This window comes from Delphinapterus leucas, chromosome 2 (assembly GCF_059928025.1).
Source record: "Delphinapterus leucas isolate spDelLeu-1000000601 "Yukka" chromosome 2, BTC_Dleu_Yukka2, whole genome shotgun sequence".
In the NCBI taxonomy this organism is placed as follows: domain Eukaryota; kingdom Metazoa; phylum Chordata; class Mammalia; order Artiodactyla; family Monodontidae; genus Delphinapterus; species Delphinapterus leucas.
This window is the reverse complement of record NC_143130.1, coordinates 102,806,845-102,827,976: the sequence shown is the minus strand read 5'-3', so window position 1 is coordinate 102,827,976 and position 21,132 is coordinate 102,806,845. Positions and strand designations below refer to the sequence as shown.

At 37.7% G+C, this 21,132-nt stretch overlaps 1 long non-coding RNA gene across 3 annotated transcripts in view; it reads left to right on the top strand.

The window, feature by feature from the left end:
- LOC111181776 (uncharacterized) overlaps window positions 1–21,132 on the top strand; it is a 146,287-nt gene extending 125,155 nt beyond the window's left edge. For 2 of the 3 annotated variants that reach the window (XR_002646597.2, XR_016392137.1), the window contains one exon: window positions 13,468–21,132. This is a non-coding gene — a long non-coding RNA (uncharacterized LOC111181776). The other variant, XR_004024072.2, reaches the window with a different exon arrangement.

Below are 21,132 nucleotides of genomic sequence, written 5' to 3'. Positions count from 1 at the left end.
CATTCACTCTATGATTTCTGAGGATCTATGCCTTTTTTCAATAAAAGTAATGATAGGGTAACAGTGGAAAGTTGGTCTGTAGATGCTCTAAAAACCATATGAGGGGTTATTTTTAGAAGCTTTCCAAGGAGTTTCCGAAATCAGTTCTATCTTTTGACAGGTTCTTATAATTAAGAAGTTCCCTGGTAAGATAAGCCATGAAATCTTAGGAAGAGTAGAATCTACTAAGTGGACAAAAAGTATTTAATTATAATTGTAACAGTGTTGTGAAGGTTTAGTGCTCTTTCCCTAAGCTGGAGTGCCACACATAAACGTCTGGTGTTTTGTGCTGTATTGTACAGTAATTTTTGTTGTGTGTTGACATTCCCTGGCTTCACTTCAGCTCCCTGCGCTAGTAGTGCCTGTCTAGAGTAGATATTCGGTAAATACTAGCTGAATGAATAGGCAACAAATGAATAGACTGGCAAGAAAGATGGTGCCAATTTCCTAATCTTTACTCAACTCTAAATAGTAGGAGCTGACCTCTTTGTTCCTCTCAGACTGGCACCAAAAAAACTGTATTCTTTGGTTTTTTTCTGGGTAGTATGACCTTTTCAGAGAAGGAGGTCTCCACAATTAGACAAGCCACAAAATATAAACTGATTTAAACTGGAGATTTAGGGAAAAAGACCACCAAGAGTTGAAAACATTAAATACTTTATCAGGAAAGGTAAGCTATGTCTTATAGAAGAAAGCCTTCCATGGAAACAGAAAAGGAATATTCTGTCTTGCCAGCTTTTAATTCTTGGGAGGATAAATTAAAAAAAGATATTATCCTTAGGAAAATAATGAGTACAACTATAGAAATGAAATCATCTTCATTTTATTAATTTACTTTAAAAATTTTAAGAGGGCTTCCCTGGTGGTGCAGTGGTTGAGAGTCCGCCTGCCCATGCAGGGGACACGGGTTCGTGCCCCAGTCCAGGAAGATCACACATGCTGCAGAGCGGCTGGGCTCGTGAACCATGGCCGCTGAGCCTGCGCGTCCGGAGCCTGTGCTCCACAACGGGAGAGGCCACAGCAGTGAGAGGCCCGCGTACCGCAAAAAAAAAGAAAAAAAGAATTTTTTAAGAGAGTGAATTAAGACATTATTTTCCCATTAAAGAATGTTTCCATTTTAAGCTTGGAGAAATATCAGGTTTTTCTTGCCACATGGTAAGTGATTCTTATAGTTACAGCCATTAGAAATTCCCCATCATTCCTGAGTAGGTAATTATTACTTGAAATAGCTCTTTCAGAGTGATTATTATGAAATGTACCTATCTTCTGTTGATGTGCTGCTTTATTTATCTCGTGTTAAAAGATCCTTAGGAACCTTTCTATCATTAATGAACAAATTTCATTTTACAGATACATCCATTAGTTGCCAAGAATAATTCTGATCTGATTAAAGGATAACCATGTAAGACCACTAATTCACATACTAAATGCTTAGGATTGTACATTGTTAAAGACCTTACATCTCCAGACCCATTATCTTTTTTCTCTTGGTAGAGCCTTAAATAGTGGATGGATCCATCCGTCTAGACCAAAGAAAAAGAGGGCTAGAAAAAATAAGTATACAGTTTGAGGAATCCTTCCACTCAAGGATCGATGTAGATATTATGAAATAACACAATACCACAAATCTCTTTGAGATGGAGGGAAGCTCATTAAAAACGAGAACATTTGGGACTTCCCTGAAGGTCCAAGTGGTTAAGACTCTGTGCTTCCACTAAAGAGGACACGATTCAATCCCTGGTTGGGGGAACTAAGATCCCACATGCTGCGCAGCGCAGCCAGAAAACAAACATACAAAAATAAAACAAAAAACCCATTCTTGGATGATTATGATCTCAAATGAGTTATTTAAGGAAACAAACATGACAAAATATTTCTTATATCTATGAAGTGTTTCTCAGAAGGATGAAAGTTGTTATAATTTTCATAATAGTTATTTTCTGTGTCATTATGATCATAATTAGAATTTATGTGTTTGCATGAGGGGCAATAAATACTGGAGAGGCATGCTGACTTTTAGGAAAATATATGTGTAGATTGCAAACCCCTTGAAAGCAGAGACCTAGTTCATCTCACTCCCTATCCTCAGAGCCTGAAGTTCATCCTGATAAATGTTGTTAATCAATAAATACTTGCTGAATGTATAACAATTTAATATGTATCAAGTTTTCTGATCTCACTGGAGAATCTTAGTGGAGAATCCACAACCTACAAATGTGCTGAATTCCAAAAGAATTTTGAGGCATATTGTTTGCAACTTAAAATATATTTCTCCACAGAAAAAGCTATTATGGATGGTACAGGAGTTGGCAGGCCAGCTCATGAAAGTCACTTCATCTACAATGTAGCAGAAACATTATACATTTGAAATGAACAAGTAACAGAAAAAAAAATACTGCAGCAATAAAACCAAGATAGAAATAATAAAATTGAATAAAACCTTAAAATTTTCTTGTCCCTCAGTGCTTGAAGAGAAGCAGATTTAAGTATGAGAAGAAGAGATGTATGGAAACTGTCATGGAGAGGCTTGTATTCTCGAGGAATTTAGAAGCTGATGGCTTTTTAAAAATTATGTAGAATTCCCCTTCAAAACATAATTCTGCTTATCCATGATAAAAGTCTTTGAATAACACTACTTTAACTCTTACGAGCTAAGATGAAAGTGCCTTTTAAAATTCAAAAATAGAATGGTGAAAAGAGGAAAAGAAACAAACATGTGAAGAAAAATCAAGTAAACGGAACAGCAACAACAGAGATGAGAATATGGTAATATGAATTAATGTAGTACCCTCTGTGCTCAGGTACTGAGGATAAAAAAAAATGCATGAAACACAGTCCCTGCCCTCAAGAAACTTCAAGCGTAGTAAGGTGAGTCAAACTCATAAGCAACTAAGTGCAACAGTTGTGATAAAGACTGTGAAAAAGTAACTAGGTTATGTGGAGCCAGGAAAAAAAAAAAAAAAAAAAAAGGTGGCCAGAGCCTCCTGAAGGGTTCCTCAAAGACTTGTGGTGAGTCCTGAAGGAGGAGCAGGTATTTTACAGGCAGAAGGAGAGAGCCAGAACAGTCCAGGTTCTGGGAATAGTGGGAGCAAATGAAAGTGCTCTGAGTACAGAGGCTGAGAGGAGAGAAGGAATAGTGCCAGGAGACAGAAATGGAGGGGTGAGCCAGGTGGGACTGTGGTCCCCATGTGAAGCAGCCTGCCTTATCCTACAGATGACTGGAAGTCTGAGGAGGGATTTAAACGGGAATAACATCATCAAATGGGCATTTTGTTTATTTTTTTTAATTAAAAATTTTTTTTAATTTATTTTTTATTATTATTTTTTGGCTGTGCTGGGTCTTTGTTGCTGCACGCGGGCTTTCTCTGGTTGTGGCGAGCGGGGCCACTCTTCGTTATGGTGCACGGGCTTCTCATTGCGGTGGCTTCTCTTGTGGAGCATGGGCTCTAGGCACGTGGGCTTCAGTAGTTGCAGCACGCGGGCTCAGTTGTTGTGGCTTGCGGGCCATAGAGCACAGTCTCAGCAGTTGTGGTGCACAGGCTTAGTTGCTCTGCGGCATGTGGGATCTTCCCGGACCAGGGCTCGAACCCACATCCCCTGAATTGGCAGACGGATTGTTAACCACTGTGGCACCAGGGAAGTCCTCAAATGGGCATTTTAGAAAGATCACTCTGGCAGCATTATGGGGGATAGATTGGAAGTATGAAATACTGGTGGCAGGGAAACCTGATAGAAAACTGCAAGAGACTGAAACCTGGGAGTAAATAGCAGGGCTAATTATAGAGTTTGGAGAGCTGTTTGGTCTGTTCTCATCCTCCTGAGGGCCTCAAATTCAGACTCTTGATGTTGTCTCCTAATGAGGTTATCCACACTGTCATTGAGACTCATTTTCAGGATTGAACATTTAAAATACAAGTTTGGCTACAAATTTTGTAACCTCATTTTAACGCATTTAGAAATTTTAACATACCGAGAGTCTCAATAAATGGAAGGGTTCTGAGTCCCTCTCCATCTCGGAGAAGCCTGCTAACTTGCTGTGTGTGGTTTGTGCACAATCTTCTTGGCGGCACAATCTTCTTGGCGATACAGAATGGAAGGGATAGAGAAGAGATGTAAACTAGGAACTTCCCATAACCAGCACCAATTTAGCTTTGTTAAATGCTTTGTTAAGTGGGGAGAGGAAAGTGTACATCCCTTTACTCACGAGTTGATGTTTGCAAGTTGGTTGTTCATAGCTGGGAAGTGTCTGAACTGCTGTTAAATAATTCTTTCTCTATCTACTTATAATATAGATGGACGTCCTGGACTTGAAATATTTAGTAAAAGGTATTATGCTTCTCTAAATTACTTTCCATTTTCCTGACCTAGAAGACTGACTTTGAGAAATGACCTAGAGTTAATTGTTTTTAGACTAAATTATTGAAAGTGATTTATTTCTCTTATATTTATGTCTCTGGTTCTATGCCTTTTTAATGCCCTACAAAAAAACATTATAATCTTCTGACAAAAAAACTTAAAAAGTATTTTGTAGTTGTTGAGCATCACGAATGAAATTTTCTTTTAATTTTTGCTTTCTAAACATTTGATTAGCTATTGTTGAAAGGAGGACTAGACATGGGCAAAATTAGTTAGGGGCTATTTATTTCTAGGTAATTATAGCACAGTCACTCTGATGAAAAAATGTAAATATCAACAGTAGATTTAAAGAGTTGCGTTTCAGAGTTTTTAAAAAATATTCATTCACTAAATGCAGTTGGTTATTAGCACATTGCTAAATGATTAAAATATACCTAAATGTAACAGTGTTATCTGTCATTCACAAAAGGCCTATAAATCTAATATCTACAAAAATAAAAATATACCTTCAGAACAAAGTGGCATGGTTTTAAGGCCAAACTTGAGGGAAATAAAATATCACAATTTAGTCTTATATAAATTCAGCCTCTAAATAAATCTAATCTATGCCTTCTGAGCTCAGTTGTCCTTGACACATAGAAAACATATCTCTCTTCAGAAAAAAAACACTTCTTCCTTCTAGTGTATGACTGATCTTTATCCATGTGGGAGAAAGTGATAAAAATAATAGAAGTATTACAGTATTAAGATGAAGGGAGAGGATCTTCATATTGTTTTTTTTTTAATAAATTTATTTATTTTTGGCTGCATTGGATCTTTGTTGCTGTGCACAGGCTTTCTCTAGCTGCTGTGAGCAGGGGCTACTCTTCGTTGCGGTGCACGGGCTTCTCATTGTGGTAGCTTCTCTTGTTGTGGAGCATGGGCTCTAGGCACACAGGCTTCAGTAGCTGTGGCACACGGGCTCAGCAGTTGTGGCTCATGGGCTCTAGAGCACAGGCTCTGTAGTTGTGGTGCATGGGCTTAGTTGCTCCATGGCATGTGGGATCTCCCCGGACCAGGGCTTGAACCCGTGTCCCCTGCATTGGCAGGCAGATTCTTAACTACTATGCCACTAGGGAAGTCCCTTCATATTTTTAAAGTGAGCCATTTCACAACAAGCCAAGGACACAGAAAAGCTCTTTGTCTTTTGAAACATTTGACTTTATGTCCAATGCTCTAAGCCTCTGGATAAGGATCACTTCTTTCCTCCTCCTCTGCTTCTGCATTGGACATCCTCTAGGTAGCTTGGGTACTGAGGGGACCAAGCAAAAGAGGCCATGGACTGTATGCTAATTAGTTGTTTAGGTCTGAGACAATTAGTAGTTTAGATCTAAGGATCTTCAAGAAATCATTTTCCTTTATTCTTATTGCAGGATCAAGCTGAGTAAGACTCTGATAGTTGATATTGAAACATAATTATATCATGCAGAGATAAAGTTGTACAGAAATATTTATTGACAGAATGCATAAATAACCCCAAGATCCTTCTTTCAGTATTTGAATTGGTATTGATTAGTAATTTTTAGCACACTTTAAAGAGTTTAAACTATTTCCCTCATCAGGTCAGTTTCTTTTTTTTTTTCAGGTTAGTTTCTTGATCTAGAATTCCTGTATGAAAGTTGCCCTAGGAATGGTCATCTATGAAGCATAGAACTCCCCATGAAGAAAATTCTGGACCTCTTTTATGTTTAAGTATGTTCTCTTCACCAGACATTTCTAGGGCGGGTCGGGAATTGTTACTCTCAGGTATGCTGCCTTACTTAGCTTTTGGCATTTTTTTTTTTTGCCGAGACACACTCATAGCTCCCTTAACAGGAACAATGAAGTGATTAGTTATAGTATCCCACACCTCACTAATGTGTGACTCAAATTTTGTGGCATACATTTTCCAGCAGTAGTTTCATTTTGTTCCTCTGCTGTTGTTTAAAAAATTGGGGTCAACATTACTTCTTATTCACGTTAGAGAAAAAAAAACAGAAAGGTCTTACCTGCAGAACAGTTCACATAGAATCTCTTAATATATTGCCTCTACTTTTGCAACAGACTCAAAAAATCAGAGTCTCTACGATGGTTGCCGTGAAGCAAGCAGTCTCCTGAGTATAGAAGCAGTATAGTACTGCTTCTATCAGCTGACCTTCCTTCTTTTACTTCTTTCATATGATAGTGATTGACTAGATCCTGACCAGAGGAAGTTGTGGTTTTATGATCATTCTGCAAGTATATATTAAACATCTGTCCATCACGGTGGGAAGGACTAACTTACTTTTGGGTATTCAACTCACTGGGTATTTTAAACGTCAGGTTACTCTTAGCACAAAAGTACAGAGGCTGGGACTTCCCTGGTGGCGCAATGGTTAAGAAGCTACCTGCCAATGCAGGCGACACAGGTTCGATCCCTGGTCCAGGAAGCTCCCACATGCTGCGGAGCAACTAAGCCCGCGCACCACAACTACTGAGCCTGCGCTCTAGAGACTGCAAGCTACAGTTACTGAGCCCATGTGCCATGATTACTGAAGCCCGTACACCTAGAGCCTGTGCTCTGCAACAAGAGAAGCCACTGCAACGAGAAGCCCGCGCACCACAACGAAGAGTAGACCCCCACTTGCTGCAACTAGAGAAAGCCTGCATGCAGCAACGAAGACCCAATGCAGCCAAAAATAAAATAAATTTATTTTTTAAAAAAAGTACAGAGGCTAACGTAACAAAAGTAGTTCCAAGTTTTAAGATTTATCTCATGAGTCACATTCACTGGCCTCAGCCCATCTTTACATCAAAAAAATCTGATACTAAGTATGGATTCTAGATTCTGAAGCCTACGAATTATGAATAAAATCTGAACTATGGAAAACAGAACAACTTTCTAAGATGTTACTATTTACCAGAGACATTTGCACTCAGATCTTTCCTCTAATTAGATCCTTTCTTGTGTTCTAGCAGTTCCCCAGTGTTATGGCTGGGAGGAAGCCAATTTCAAGGATCTAGTACACAAAGAACTATTTACTGAGACATATGCAATGCTTTCGCTATGAAATAAACAGGAGTTACATGACTTTAGTAAAGGTTTTGACAGTAAGAAATGGGACTTGTCTGTAGCACTCTCACACTATGGGATGCAGTGGCAATACCTTTGCTACTTATTATAGTGCAATTCCTCCCATCGTTTTGGGAGCCCATAATATTCTTAATTTAGTCTCACCTTCCACCTTTACATATATGCCTTTATATTGTCTTCCAAAAGGTGAAAATCTATTACCTTATATGTTTTTAAAATGATGCACAAGTCTCCTATATTTTACCAATGACAGTGTAATTCCCTGTCTGCCAGGTTGCAAACAGTTATTTTGACTCTTTCCCCTACTTCACAAAATTCTGGCAGCTTGTCTTTCACTAATTTCCTCAGATATAGATCCTACTTTAGGTCTTTCATCATCTTACCTCTCCCAGGGCAGTCATTCTCAAACTTTAGTGTGCATATTAAAAAATATACAGGAAATTCATAACATTCAGATTCTTGATCCCAGGCTTAGATGACACTCAGCAAGTCTTAGGAAAGGCACAGGAAACTGGATCTTAATAAATCACTTAAATAGAATCCATTGCCCAGATTTTGAGAAATTTTATTCTACAGTCTTCTTATCTCTTTTGTGTCTTATAAACTGTTTCTAAATAAGAATCCTAAAGGTGCTTCCCTGGTGGCACAGTGGTTGAGAGTCCGCCTGCCGATGCAGGGGACACGGGTTCGTGCCCCGGTCTGGGAAGATCCCACATGCCGCGGAGCGGCTGGGCCCGTGAGCCATGGCCGCTGAGCCTGCGCGTCCGGAGCCTGTGCTCCGCAACGGGAGAGGCCACAACAGTGAGAGGCCTGCGTACCGCAAAAAAAAAAAAAAAAAAGAATCCTAAAGATTATATCATGTTTGTTCACCTACTTACGCCTTCAACTATTTACTGAGCACCCAATGTGCATTAAGTACTCTTTGAGGTATTGGGTTTATAGTATTGACCAAAACAAACATCACTGACCTCATGGAATTCAGTTTTTGTTTCCCCACATTTAAGAAGGATCCTCTATAACATCATGTTTGATCCAAACTTCCTGAAGCTGATGTTGAAGATCCTAGTTGAGCATATCTCATAACTATCATTCAAAAAAGATGCTCCCCTCTAGTCAGGTGTTTCCTCTTCCTCTTCCTCAGCCTTACTGTCTCCATAGCAACTCCATCCACTTCTGGTTGTCGGTCCTATTATTCTCCATCAGGAATATTGTGCAGTGTTGTGGACAGGGCATAGAGATGGGAAAGGAAGTTTCATTCATTCATTCAACACATACTGAGAGCCAAGCACTGTTCTAGATATGAGAGAATTCAGCAGTGAACAAGTGAAGATAAGCATACAAACAAAAAAACAAAAAGAAATATCAGATAAATTCCATGCAGGGTATGATGACTGTGACCTAGCAACTACTTTATATTGGGTAAAGAATATATATATTGGGTAAAGAATATAGTGACATTTCGGCTGAGAGCTGAATGACAAAGATAAGTGGCCATGCAAAATTTAGGGAGAAAAACATCACAGGCAGAAGGAACAGCTAGTGCTAATAAGGCTTTCAGGTGAAAATGTGGGTTAGAAGATTATAAGGAAGGCCAGTTTGGCTGGTGCACAGTAGGAGAAGATAAAGTGGTAAAGGCTGGGGTCAAAGAGGTTCACATGAGCCAGATGACATAGGGGCAGAAGTAGGGGCCATGACGTGATTTGATTTATGTTTCCACAAAGCTCTCTTCTGGTGTTGTGTGGGAACTGGATTGTGGAGAGGCAAGAGAGATCAAATAGGAACTACTGTAGTAGTTCAGGGCTTAGTTGATGACGGTGTTTGGATAGGCAGTAGCACAAATGGACAGAAATGGACAGAGTGGGCATATGCTCTGGAAGTAGCGTCAAGGAGCCTGGGGATGTATTAGATGTGGCGGTGCAAGGCAGGACTCAAATAAACTTCCTGGATTTTCTTCACTTGAGTAACTGGCTGGCTGTTCATATCAATTACTGATGCAGAGAAGACTGTAGAGGGAGCAGGTTCTGGGTGAGGAGGGTGATAACCAAAAGCCCAAATGGTTGGTGATGTAGCTGAAAAATAGGCTACTGTGGCCAGACTGCAAAAGGCTTACGGTCAGAGCTAAGAAATTTGAACTCTTTCTGAATTGTGACTTACGAAACATACTATGGCATTGGTGTGTAGGATGGGCTGGAAGGGGTAGAAAACACATGCCTGCAGTAGGATTTGGGGAGGGATATAAGAGAGAGTCAAAAGACAAGAATAATTATAAAAGCGCCAAAGAGAGTTAGGAAAAGAGATCAAACAAAATACAGATAGAAAATACAAGTGTTTATCTGAAGATGGAAAGAGTAAGAGTAGAGTAGGATTCACCTTAGAAGGCTCCTTGGTTGGTAGTTTTGAGAAGAGGATGCAGAGGACAGAAAGCAGAAAGTACAACGAGCTCCTGGGAGAAGGACTGAGCCTGCTCCAAAGGGCTGTGCTTGGGTCCCACAAACAAATTGGCTTGGAGAAGAACCTGGCTTGAAAGAAGAGAGCTGACTTTGTGATCCACATTTGGTCATTCCCTCCATTGGTGGCAAGAGAATGTGTGTGTGTTTGTGTGAGAAAAGCAACCTCATTTATATTCTAGTTACCACACATCTTTTCACCATAGAAAGAAATTGGCAACCTTTATTACTGTTAGGATCATCCAACAGGCTATCGGATAAAATTTATATATTTGTAGCATTTTCAGAGCTTGAAATATTGTTTCATAAAATGGGAAAATTTTACTCACTTTCATGAGTTCTATTGCCAGTGAACAGTGTGTCCTAAACGGATGTTCGTAAAGAGGATCTTTGTCACATCAAGGGAGAAAAACTGTTGCTCTTTATGAGAAAATGTTTCCAGTTTACAATTAATTTTATTTTTCTGACTGAATTTTCTTTCTCCGATATAACAGGCTAGATCAAATAAGAACCCTGCATCTATAACTTAGAAAATTTAGACAGGGAAAATTATCAGAGAGAAAGCAAATGATGACGAAAATCGATATGCTTACTTTGTGCTCCCTTATCCTTCATTTTCCACTTGTCTTCACCAAAACCTCACCATTGGAGCTAAATTAATCGCTGGGATAAGATTTTTTTTCTAAAGGGACAAATTTTGGCTCATTTGTGTCCATTTCGAAAGCAGCTGCTTCTTTCCTATATGAGCCATTTTCTGAATAAGCAATTTTTTTTTTTGGTTGACAAGCTGAGGGATTTTGCCTTAGTCAATAGTTGGCATTATCATCAAATAGGAGGCAAATGAGTCACTGAAAATGAATTAATATCTTGCAGAACTGGAGTTATTTATGCTCTGAGTGATAAACTTGGGAACTGTCAATCAGCACACTGAAAGAATCTGTAAATGAGATGCATGCATCACTGTTGGAGATCATCCAGGAATGATGGAGGACAGGATAGCTGTCAGAAGACTGGCTTCATTTGTTCACTTGCACCTTCCTTCCTCTTTTTCCTTTCTTCCTTCCCTTCTTAACCTTCCATTCCCCTTCCTCTCTTTCCTACCTTCCATTCTTCCCACGTATTGATGATTTGTTCTGTGCTAAGTGTCAGGGATATCCTTAAGGAGACATGTCCCCCACCTTTAACAATCTCGTGGGGAAAAGAAGACATCAGACATCATTAGAGTATAATGTACTAAATACAAAAATAAATGTCTATAAAAATGTTTTAAAGTACAGAGAAGGAAGACCTTAACTTGTCCCATAGGGGTTAGGAGGGCCTCACAGAAAAATAAATATGAATTTGCCAGGTGGACAAGGCAGTATTTTAGGGAGAAGTACGTATAAAACCATGGATTTTGGAAAAAATACGATCATTGCTATCACAACAGTCACAAAAACAACTAACATGTGTGATGCACTTACTATGTGCCAGGCACCATGTTATAAGCTTTTCATAAAGTAACGCTTTTAATCTTTACAACCGCCCTAAAGGGTAAGTATTATTCTATTTTTCTGATGAGGATATCAGATCCCAGATGGTTAAGAAATTTGCCCCAAAGAAGAACTGGTATATGTTTACGGAGTTGCAACCGCTTCAGTGTGTTGGTGTGTGAAGGATGTGGTGGAAAATGTCAAGAGGTGGGGTTCGAAAGATCTCCTGGCGTGTGTGTAATAAACACTAAGCTGTATTACAGAAAAGGACTCAGGTTCATTCTTAAGTAGAACACATTTGTCCATCTATTCCTCTGTCTGTGCATCTACTCATTTATTAAATATATATACATAGAGGATTTTAAGCAGCACACAGAAATCATACATTGAGTGAGTAAAAATGAGAGTGAAAGAAGAGAAAAGATGAGGGAGAGGATAGGAATGAGGCTAGCTGAGCAGACATCGGTGAACCTTGGCAGACACTAGAGCTATTTTACATCTCTGTGTGGACGTTAAAAAAACAATTTAGGAGAGAAAGCCAAGCTACCCCCTGAGTGAGCCGAAATTGTACCCACTGGAAAGGCCAGGATATTTCAAAAGAATGATTTTGGAGTCATTTAATCAGATGGACAGATGGGTCATAGAGGCCATAATGTCCTATTTCTTATAGCATAGTGGGTATGATTTTCGTTTGAAAAGAGTTTTTTTTAAAGGAGATATAACCAGATGCCACCTTCACCAAAACACAATCTTAATAAAGTACTCATGTAACGCCTGCCTTTAATAATTCTACTGCCTGAATATTTGCCAAGATGATTTATTTGTGACATTTATACCAATCCAAATAAATAAGTTAACTTACTGGTTGGCTTGTTATTTTTAAACACCACCTAACAAATACACTAACTTTGGTTTTAGAATGGTTGACATGTAACCTTTCTTTTTGGCAGTGATTAGCTATCAGGGGCAGTTGCCTGTTCAGGCTATTCTGAGTTTGCAAGACTTAAATTGCATTAGCCAAATAGTTTCTGTTATAAGGTAGTTTTAATTGAGTATATCCAGACATGCTTCTAAGATTGTTTAGAAAGAAGTTCAAAAGAAGAGGGTAACACAAACTATGAAAAAATAAAGTGCTGTGTTAAAAGATCATCCTGAGTAACACTAACTCTTGTGTCAGTAATCTATTTCTGTGTACATATAGGGATAGGGCGAGGAGAGTGGTATATGTTGAGCTCCTATTTCTTGACCCATAACTAATTCCTGTCCACAGAGGCAAAAGTTGATAAAAGCTGCACGTAATCTGAAAGTGTTTCTGGTAGATATCGCATGAAGTGGTGAATGGCAGGACAGCGTGGTGGCTGTTTGTAGCACAATAGCTAAGTTTAAAGGCCTGTAACTACGGCCAGTAATTGGTCAGGCATGTGGGTTGTGTATGATTTGGGTGAACAGTCCAGCAGTCTAATAAGTGTATGATTTGGGGGAACAGAGGGGATCCTTTCTGAAAATAGAATGAACGGTAGAGTCGCACCAGGAGCTATCAACACTATACCCAGAGTCAACAGACATGTAAAACAAGCTATTGAAGAGGAAAGATCTCAGTTCTGAAAAGTCATTGAATAGCTTTCAGGGCAAAATGTCTTAACCAGGGCTTTTATTGGTTTATATTTTCAGTTGGCTGTACAGGATGAGGCCCTGATTGACAAAAGTTGAGGCAGTTAACTGTCTTGTAAGGTGGTGAGAACTGAGCCTCCTGCCTATCAGTTGAGCCTCTATAAGTATTTTCCCCACTCATTTCATACCTATAACTCTGTCTAGAATTTATCTATATTGTCTAATGAAATCTAATGGCATGGCTCTGGTCCTGTTACAGGTTTTATTAGAACTAAGGTTTTCCTGAGGTAATACAATTGTGTTAAATAAGCTTTAAAAGATTTAAATTTTACAAAGCCATGGCCTCTTGTTTGGTTTTTGTCATTGTAAGCTTCTCAGCAAATCTTGTCAAGTTAGGTGCTAGAAAAGTGAAAAGTAGAATTTGCATTTTCTGTTAAATTTTATTTTTCAGGCAAAATTGGCTTTCAAATCTGCTAATTGGTGAAAAGAGATCCACTTCTCTCTCAAGTTACAGAAGCAGAAATTCAACTGGTCCTTATTAATGAAAGATCTTCAGTGAAGGTTGAAAGCCCTTCAGATCAATCATACCAGACTTTGAGCTCCTCTGGCCTCCATGGTTCCATCATCTGTGCTCATGGCTCACAGGTGTGCAGGACAGCTATGTCCAGGACTAACCGAGGACAAAAATGGTTACTTAACCACCCAGGTGAAATATCCTTTCTATGGAAGTTTAAAAATCCCAGAACGTCTGTGGGACTGGCTTTTGGAGTATAGCTATGAGTAAAATATTCTCTAGATTTTCCCAATGTATTGTGATTCAATTTATCAGATAAATGAGTTGTTGGAGAACTTTCATTTAAATTGACAAATTTTCCTCCAGTATAAAGTTCCATAGGGACATAGTCTTCATTCTTTACCAATTTCAGGTTGCCACTAATGTCTAGAGGAACTAAAGGTATTTAGCCTCAGGGTGACATATGAGCTACTTTCAAATATTTGTAGAATGTTAAATAGAAGCAGTAGTATACTTTTTCTCCAAAGTCATATGGGTGGGACAAAATCTTAGTAATCATAGTTGTCCAGTAGACTACTTCGGAGGTTGTGACCCACCTCTACCTCTGGAGATGTTCAATAAAAGTGTGGATGATCATTTGACATGAAAGTCATGTGTCAGATATTTCTTGGACCAGATGGTATGAAAGAGCTCTCCAAACCTGAAAGTTCTAAGAATCTTTAATGAGTATTTAAAAAAAATTATTTAAAAATATTTTTTGTTGTTGTTTTAGCATGAAATCTGAGGAAGAGCTGTTTGCTAGAGGCAAAATGTATGCCTATGTTTTTATACTTCTAAGTTTTAAAATTGTTGCATTATTTTATCTTTTTTCAGATAGCTCACTGGAAATAAATATGGAAATTTCCTAAGAGGCTGAATACTGATGAGGTTGTAACTGAATTTAGAATTCTCTTCTGGACACAATTCCTTGGGTGATATAGGATCCTAAATTTATTTGTTTTACCTTTGTATTTTGGAAAAGTTAAAACTTATAAAAGTTGATAAATTAGTATCCTGTGTGCCCATCACCTAGCTTCAAGAATTATTAATTTACAGGGCAGAATAATGGCCCCCGCAAGATGTCTGTGTCCTAAAGCCTGGAACTTGTTGATATGTTAGGTTATGTGATAAGCAAGAATTATAGTTACACATGGAATTAAGGTTGCTCATCAGTTGACACTGAGATGGGGGAGATTATCCTGATTCTCCAGGTGGGAACAATCTAATCACATGCATCTTTGTAAGTGCAAGAAGGAGGCACTGGAGAGAGACCCAGATAGCCATGTGAGAAGGTATTGGCTGATGCTGTTCAAGAGAGATGGAGGAATGGGGCCTTGAGCCAAGGAATGTGGCTAGCCTATAAAAGCTGAAAAAGGCAAGGAAACAGATTCTCCCCTAGAGCAGCCTGAAGGACTGGAGGCCTGTCAACACCTTGATATTAGCCTAGTGAGACCTAATTCAGATTTCTTACCTACAGAACCATAAGATAATAAATTTGTGTTGTTTTAGGCCACTGAGTTTGAGGTAATTTTTTGTAGCAGCTATAGAAAACAGATTTCTAAAAAATAAAAGGGAGAGAGGGGGAAAGGCTGTCAAAATGTGAAGGGAATAAAATAATCCTTAAGGTTAACGCTAAATATTTCTTTGAATGTATTTTACAAATCTAGCAAAGAAAGACTTTTATTTGTTGGCTTTGACTACAAAAGGAATGGATATAAATCTGAATATCTATAAAAAAGATTTGAATATATATACCAAAGTTTAAATAGATATTTAAATTGCTAATATGATTAGTTTTATTAATCACTTGAATGATTTAAGCCCATTACTCTCATCTTTTGGTGCCATTTTTGTTAAACTACTTATTTCCATTACGTAAATTGCAAATTAGATACTCTGGCTTACTTAAATATATGTATTATGGTACTCTTGATGGTTTTCCTTTATATACTATTTATCTAATTTCGGCAAAAAGGCAGATATTGCAGAGATAAAAATTCATTATTTTATAGAAGCTAGTGAAATTGTTTATACTTACTAAGATATGGTACTTTCAATAAAACCAACTTAAAAATCTATGATCATTTTCTTCAAAATAATTCTCTAAATTCCTATTTATATTCATAGGTTCTTTTTTTCTAAGCCTGATAAAGTATTCAAGTTGAATCCAAAAACCAACCAACCAATCACTCAACTAACTCTGCAAACATAAACATAAAACAAAAAAATAAACAAAACAAAGCATTTAAGTTTATAAGCACTTTTGAAAAGTGATGCAAATGGCTTGAATGAACTTTCTCATATATCTAGTTTTTATCTTGCTAATGTTAAAGGACAAAAGATCAATGTCTAGATTTACTGAAGTCATGTATCCTAATGGACCATTTCTTTCTTTTACGTTTAGACACTTTCCCCCTCAAAGATATTAGCCATATGATTCACAATCTGCAGTGAGGTTTTGCTAAATGTTATAATTGGAGATATATTCAACTGTATGTTTGAGATGGATAGATTATATTCCTTTGGAAAGTTGCAGGAGAAATTCTGTGGTAGCATATACTTGTTTTGAAAGTATAAATTAGAAATACACACTAATAATTTTGAGCATATGGCACAAACTTTAACACACAGACACAACATATGCACATCAAACTCCAAAATCTCAGAAATACATATGCTATTTAACATTTCCACTTAATACTTAATACATCATCTCATTCTTCCTAGACACTATGAGAAACTGAAATGTACAAAATTAGGGTCGTCTCTAAAGCTGTTGTGATGTGTAAACCTGGTTAGGCTGTGGTGCCCAGTTATTTGGTTGTTATGAAAATAGTTTTTAGATGGGATTAACATTTACAATCAGTAGACTTTGAATAAAGCAGATTATCCTCCATAATCTGGGTGGGCCTCATCTAACTAGTTGAAGGTCTTAAGAGCAAAGATGCAGGATTCTTGAGGAAAAAGCAATTCTTCCTCAAGACTGCAGCATAGTAACACTGCCCAAGTTTCCCACCTGCTGGCCTGCATTGCATTGCAGCTCAAGGCTGCAACATCAACTCCTCTTTGAGTTTCTAGCCTGCTGGTCTGCCCTATGGATTTTAGACTTTCTAGGCCCCTAAATGGTATAAGTCAATTCCTTAAAATCTCTGTCTCTCTGTCTCTCTATAGATAGGTAGGTAGGTAGGTAGATAGACAGACAGATAGATAGACAGACAGATAGATAGATCCATCTCCTATTGGTTCTGTTCCTCTCAGACAAACCCTGCCTAAATAGCTATTATTGCCCAAACACCTTGCAAATAAGACATTAACCTTGATTACTTCTGAAAAAAAGTAATTCTGTATTCTCATTTTGGGTACCTTTCACTTGCTTTATTTAAATTGATCCAAAATATTTTATTCCTTTTAGCTCAAATCGATAACAAAAACTTTAAAAGATCAAAAGAACTTCTTTCTACCCAATATTCCTGTCCTTGAGTTTCTTTCTCCACCTCCACCCAACTCCTCACTACTTTCCTATCCAGTCCATGAATTATCCCTAATACATACTTCATTTTTCTAAAATACAAGATCATTAAAGAACTTTTTAGACACTCTAACATAGTTTTTAAATTTTTTGGTTTAAGTCTCTTTTCTGTGACTATCACTACTCTGGTTTTTACGTATTCTCCCTAGTGACTGTTTTCTATAAATTTATGTTTAGCCAACAGTTAAAATAATGTGTGCTTGGATAATAGTTGAAAAAGCTCAAAGACTCTGGATCAATTACCATAAGGCTGTCTTAAAGAAGACTTGCTTTGTCTACCTTAAAATAAGACCCTTTACTGGTGTTTAAGATAAAGCTGTGTCTTCATTTTCTTCTTTAGATTCAGAGTAATTCTGACCAGAACTCTAAAACGAATTGCAAGTGACCAGTTAATTAAAGCAATGCAGTCCACACCAGGAGGACTGAGTTCCTTTCTAAGCTGATAAAATATTTCAAAATGCATATTAATATGGGACTTTTTCCAGGTAAAGATACAAAATTCAAAACTACAACAAAATTAGTCTTCTGCTGTTGCTTAAGAGGGATTTAGCCCCTGTGCAATTTATGACTCAGATTATCTTCTTAAACAATGTTACCCAAATAAACCTTCCTTGAAATCAGTGGTACTGGTATTCAAACATTTTTCCTTTACATGGAGTTAACTGTATCCTCTATCATCTGACTGAACCAACTAACGTCATTTCTCTTAAAGACATCAACAGCTCAAGGAAAAACAAAGTTTTCTCTCCAGGGCTGGGGGAGGAATTTTGCTTTGCACTTGAAAATGTTTTCCCTGTTCCAAGAAGATATTAGGATCAGTTGACTGACAACAGGAAAAATTTTCCTGGCAGAGAAGGAAGCCAGAGGAGATTCACATGCAGACAAAATTTTAACTATCAGGCTGTTTGTATCCCCATATCTACTCTAATATGCCAAGCTGGGATCAATCAAATGGGCTCTAAAAATGGTAGATAAAAATGTGATTTCACAGTAATTCTGGAGTTTTGCAGAATATTCATCTTAAGCGTTTATTTTTCTCCAAAGAGTTATTTATTACCGGGTAAAGCTCTATAGTTATTCCAATATACGCACTACTCTAGGAAAAAAAAAAATCCTTGAAAACTCTGCATTTTAAAAGTGCTATAAAGATACAACTGAAGATAGAGTTGTAAAGACACAACTAGCTGAAGTGCTAGTGTGAGTTAAAAGAGACTGGGACCCAGACAGAGGTGGCTGAAATTTGTTTGAAACAAGGAGGGAAACCAGGTCAGATGATGTAGTGTAGTACTTGGTGATGTGTCCACTTCCCAGCTGGATATCCCTCTTCAGGCGTGGCTGGGACTGAAGGGTCCTTCCTCAGGGTATGGGGAATGTGTATACACAACTTGTCTCTATCATGAGACCCTCAGGTTTGGTAATCTCTAAGCGAAGTGGGAATTGGACTCACAGCATAAATGCAAAGAGGACTAAGGACACATGAAAGCAATGTTGGGGTAAATTCACAAGGCAAATGCTTCAGAGACCTCAGGACAGACTTTCCTAGTCAGCGTTTCATAGCAACTTCATAATCATTCAGTTTTCCCTGGTTTCAAAGTGTGATCCTTGTGAGGATTAGCAGAACAATAATTTAATCTAGGCTGTAATTTATATTCTAAAAATCCCTCAAAGAAAGGAGGAAATTCTGATCTCTGAGAGTAAAGGTGGGACAGACACTGGACAGACTCTTCTCTCCTACTGCTAGACTCTCTTGATCCTCTTACCGTTTCCTTTATTGCCTTTGGGGACCTAACCTGGTCCCCAAAGGGGACACACACACACCACGCCCCGGTCTAAGACTTCCATATTTGATCTTCTAAGGTAACCATCTTCCCTTTGTTAGTATGAGCCCTGGGCTTTTTTCTTACTATGCTATTTCACAGGCAAAATGAAGGGTATAAAGGAACATTCAAAATGAAGGCACCCAAGGTTGATTCATGGCCTGCTAAACTTGTCTACATTCATATTTATTTATTTATATAAAAAATTTATTTATTTATTTGGCTGCACTGAGTCTTTGTTGCGGCACGTGGGATCTTCGTTGAGGTATGTGGGGTCTTTACTTGTAGCATGTGGGTCTTCGTTGCAGCATGTGGGATCTAGTTCCCTGACCAGGGATCGAACCTGAGCACCCTTCATTGGGAGAGTGGAGTCTTAACCACTGGACCACCAGGGAAGTCCCTACATTCAACTTTAAATAAACTTAGACTTAATATATACCTGGTCTAAATGTAAATCTTATCACTGCAATACAAGGAGAATGCGATTAAGTCTTACTCTCATTCTTCCTTGAAGAAGGCTCATTTTGAGAACCATTGAAGAACTAATTTAACTTAAATTTGATATAAACTGGACCAGAAAACTAATAAAAAAACGACAGCAACAACAAGACAACATAAAAAAGAAAAGCCCAGAAATACTGATAAATCTAAGGGACTTAATGTAGTTGGAAATTATAGTCTACAGGATTCTATTTTTAAAAGTGTAAACTATTAAGAAAGACTGGAATCTATTTTATTAATGATAACTTTATGAAGCTGTTAACCTAATGATTTTTCATGTTAGAAGTTGCCTTAGAGATCTTTAAGTTTTAATTTTAATTTAAAATATTAATTATTTTCTTATTTTGGGGGCCATTACCCCAAAGCCTTACTTTCTATCACCTCCAGTAAGTGCATAGTATTTTATGGGAAAGCTATCTTTTGTTAGATATCTTTTTCGTCTACCCTGAAAATTAGACTTTTTCTGTCTCCTTTCCTCTCAAAATATCCAACTCATTTATTTAAAACCAGTGGCAATAGATAGGAATTTTTCATAATTGTTAATCTGGGCTAGTGGGTCATACTAAGAAAACAAGGGCTTTAGCAATTGTGTTGTTGGTCTAGTTAGAGCCTGACTAGAATTGTTAACATAAATAAAACAAAAGCACTGAAGAGAGCCTTTTCTATAATAAAGGTATATTGTTTTTAGTGAATTTGGGTTTGTCCTTTTTCTTTTCTTGGTAAGAACTGAATTTTAAGGATTCTGAGGCAAAGATTTTCATTGAGATCTAAGTATAGGGAAATAACCCTGACTTTATGGTTAATTACATCTTAATCTTTCTTCTCTAGGTTATCATTAAAATAATTATTCCGATTTTTTTTACTATGTTTTTTTCTACAACATAATACACATATAAAGAATAAAACCAAAACCATCTTAATCCCGCCTTTATATGGGGATAACCTCTTAACGTTTGGTGAATTTCCTTTCAGCTTCTTGTGTGCATACCTGCATTACCATGTGACTCATTGTAAATTTCATAGCATGGAAGTTCTATGTTTTATATGTTTTACACTCACAGTGAGTTTTGTCTTTTGCTTTCCTAGTGTCCCTTAACTAAACTTCCTCTGTTTGTAAAATACACTGGCCTGTGTTCAGGAAGACTAACAATTGACATTACTCCCCATTAGAGGAGTTAGGAGGTGGACATGCTTCTTGGGAGCTGGTTAGCTGATAAAGACCACGCGAGTGTTCTGGGGAGCCAGCTTTTGCTGTGTTCTCTACGGTGGCAGCCCCCTCTAGAAAGCTCAGAACATGCTTTCTTAGAAACATGTGTTCCCTCTTCCTGTCTGCTTGTGACAAATCCCTTCAGTTTGTCAAAATTCTTCTGCCATTTCTCTCTTTGCTGCAATATTGTCCCAAACACTTAACAATCACTGTCTCTTCACTGGAACACACAGAGGTTAAAAGAGCTTCAGGTTCTAAAGTGACCTTAACCAACAATCAAAGAACAATTTTATTTATGCCCTATGAAAAGGATAGCTGGAGATATTTCTATCTATATATCCATCTATCTATGTATGTACTTTTTTGAGGCACAAAACACTTCTCCTAAATAGCTTCATTTTTTAAAATAAGGAATGATTTAAAAACAAATAGCATAATGAAATATTTAAATCCTCTTTGTAATAGTCTCTGTGTAATGTTTCATAGATGTGTACCCAAATAAAAACAAA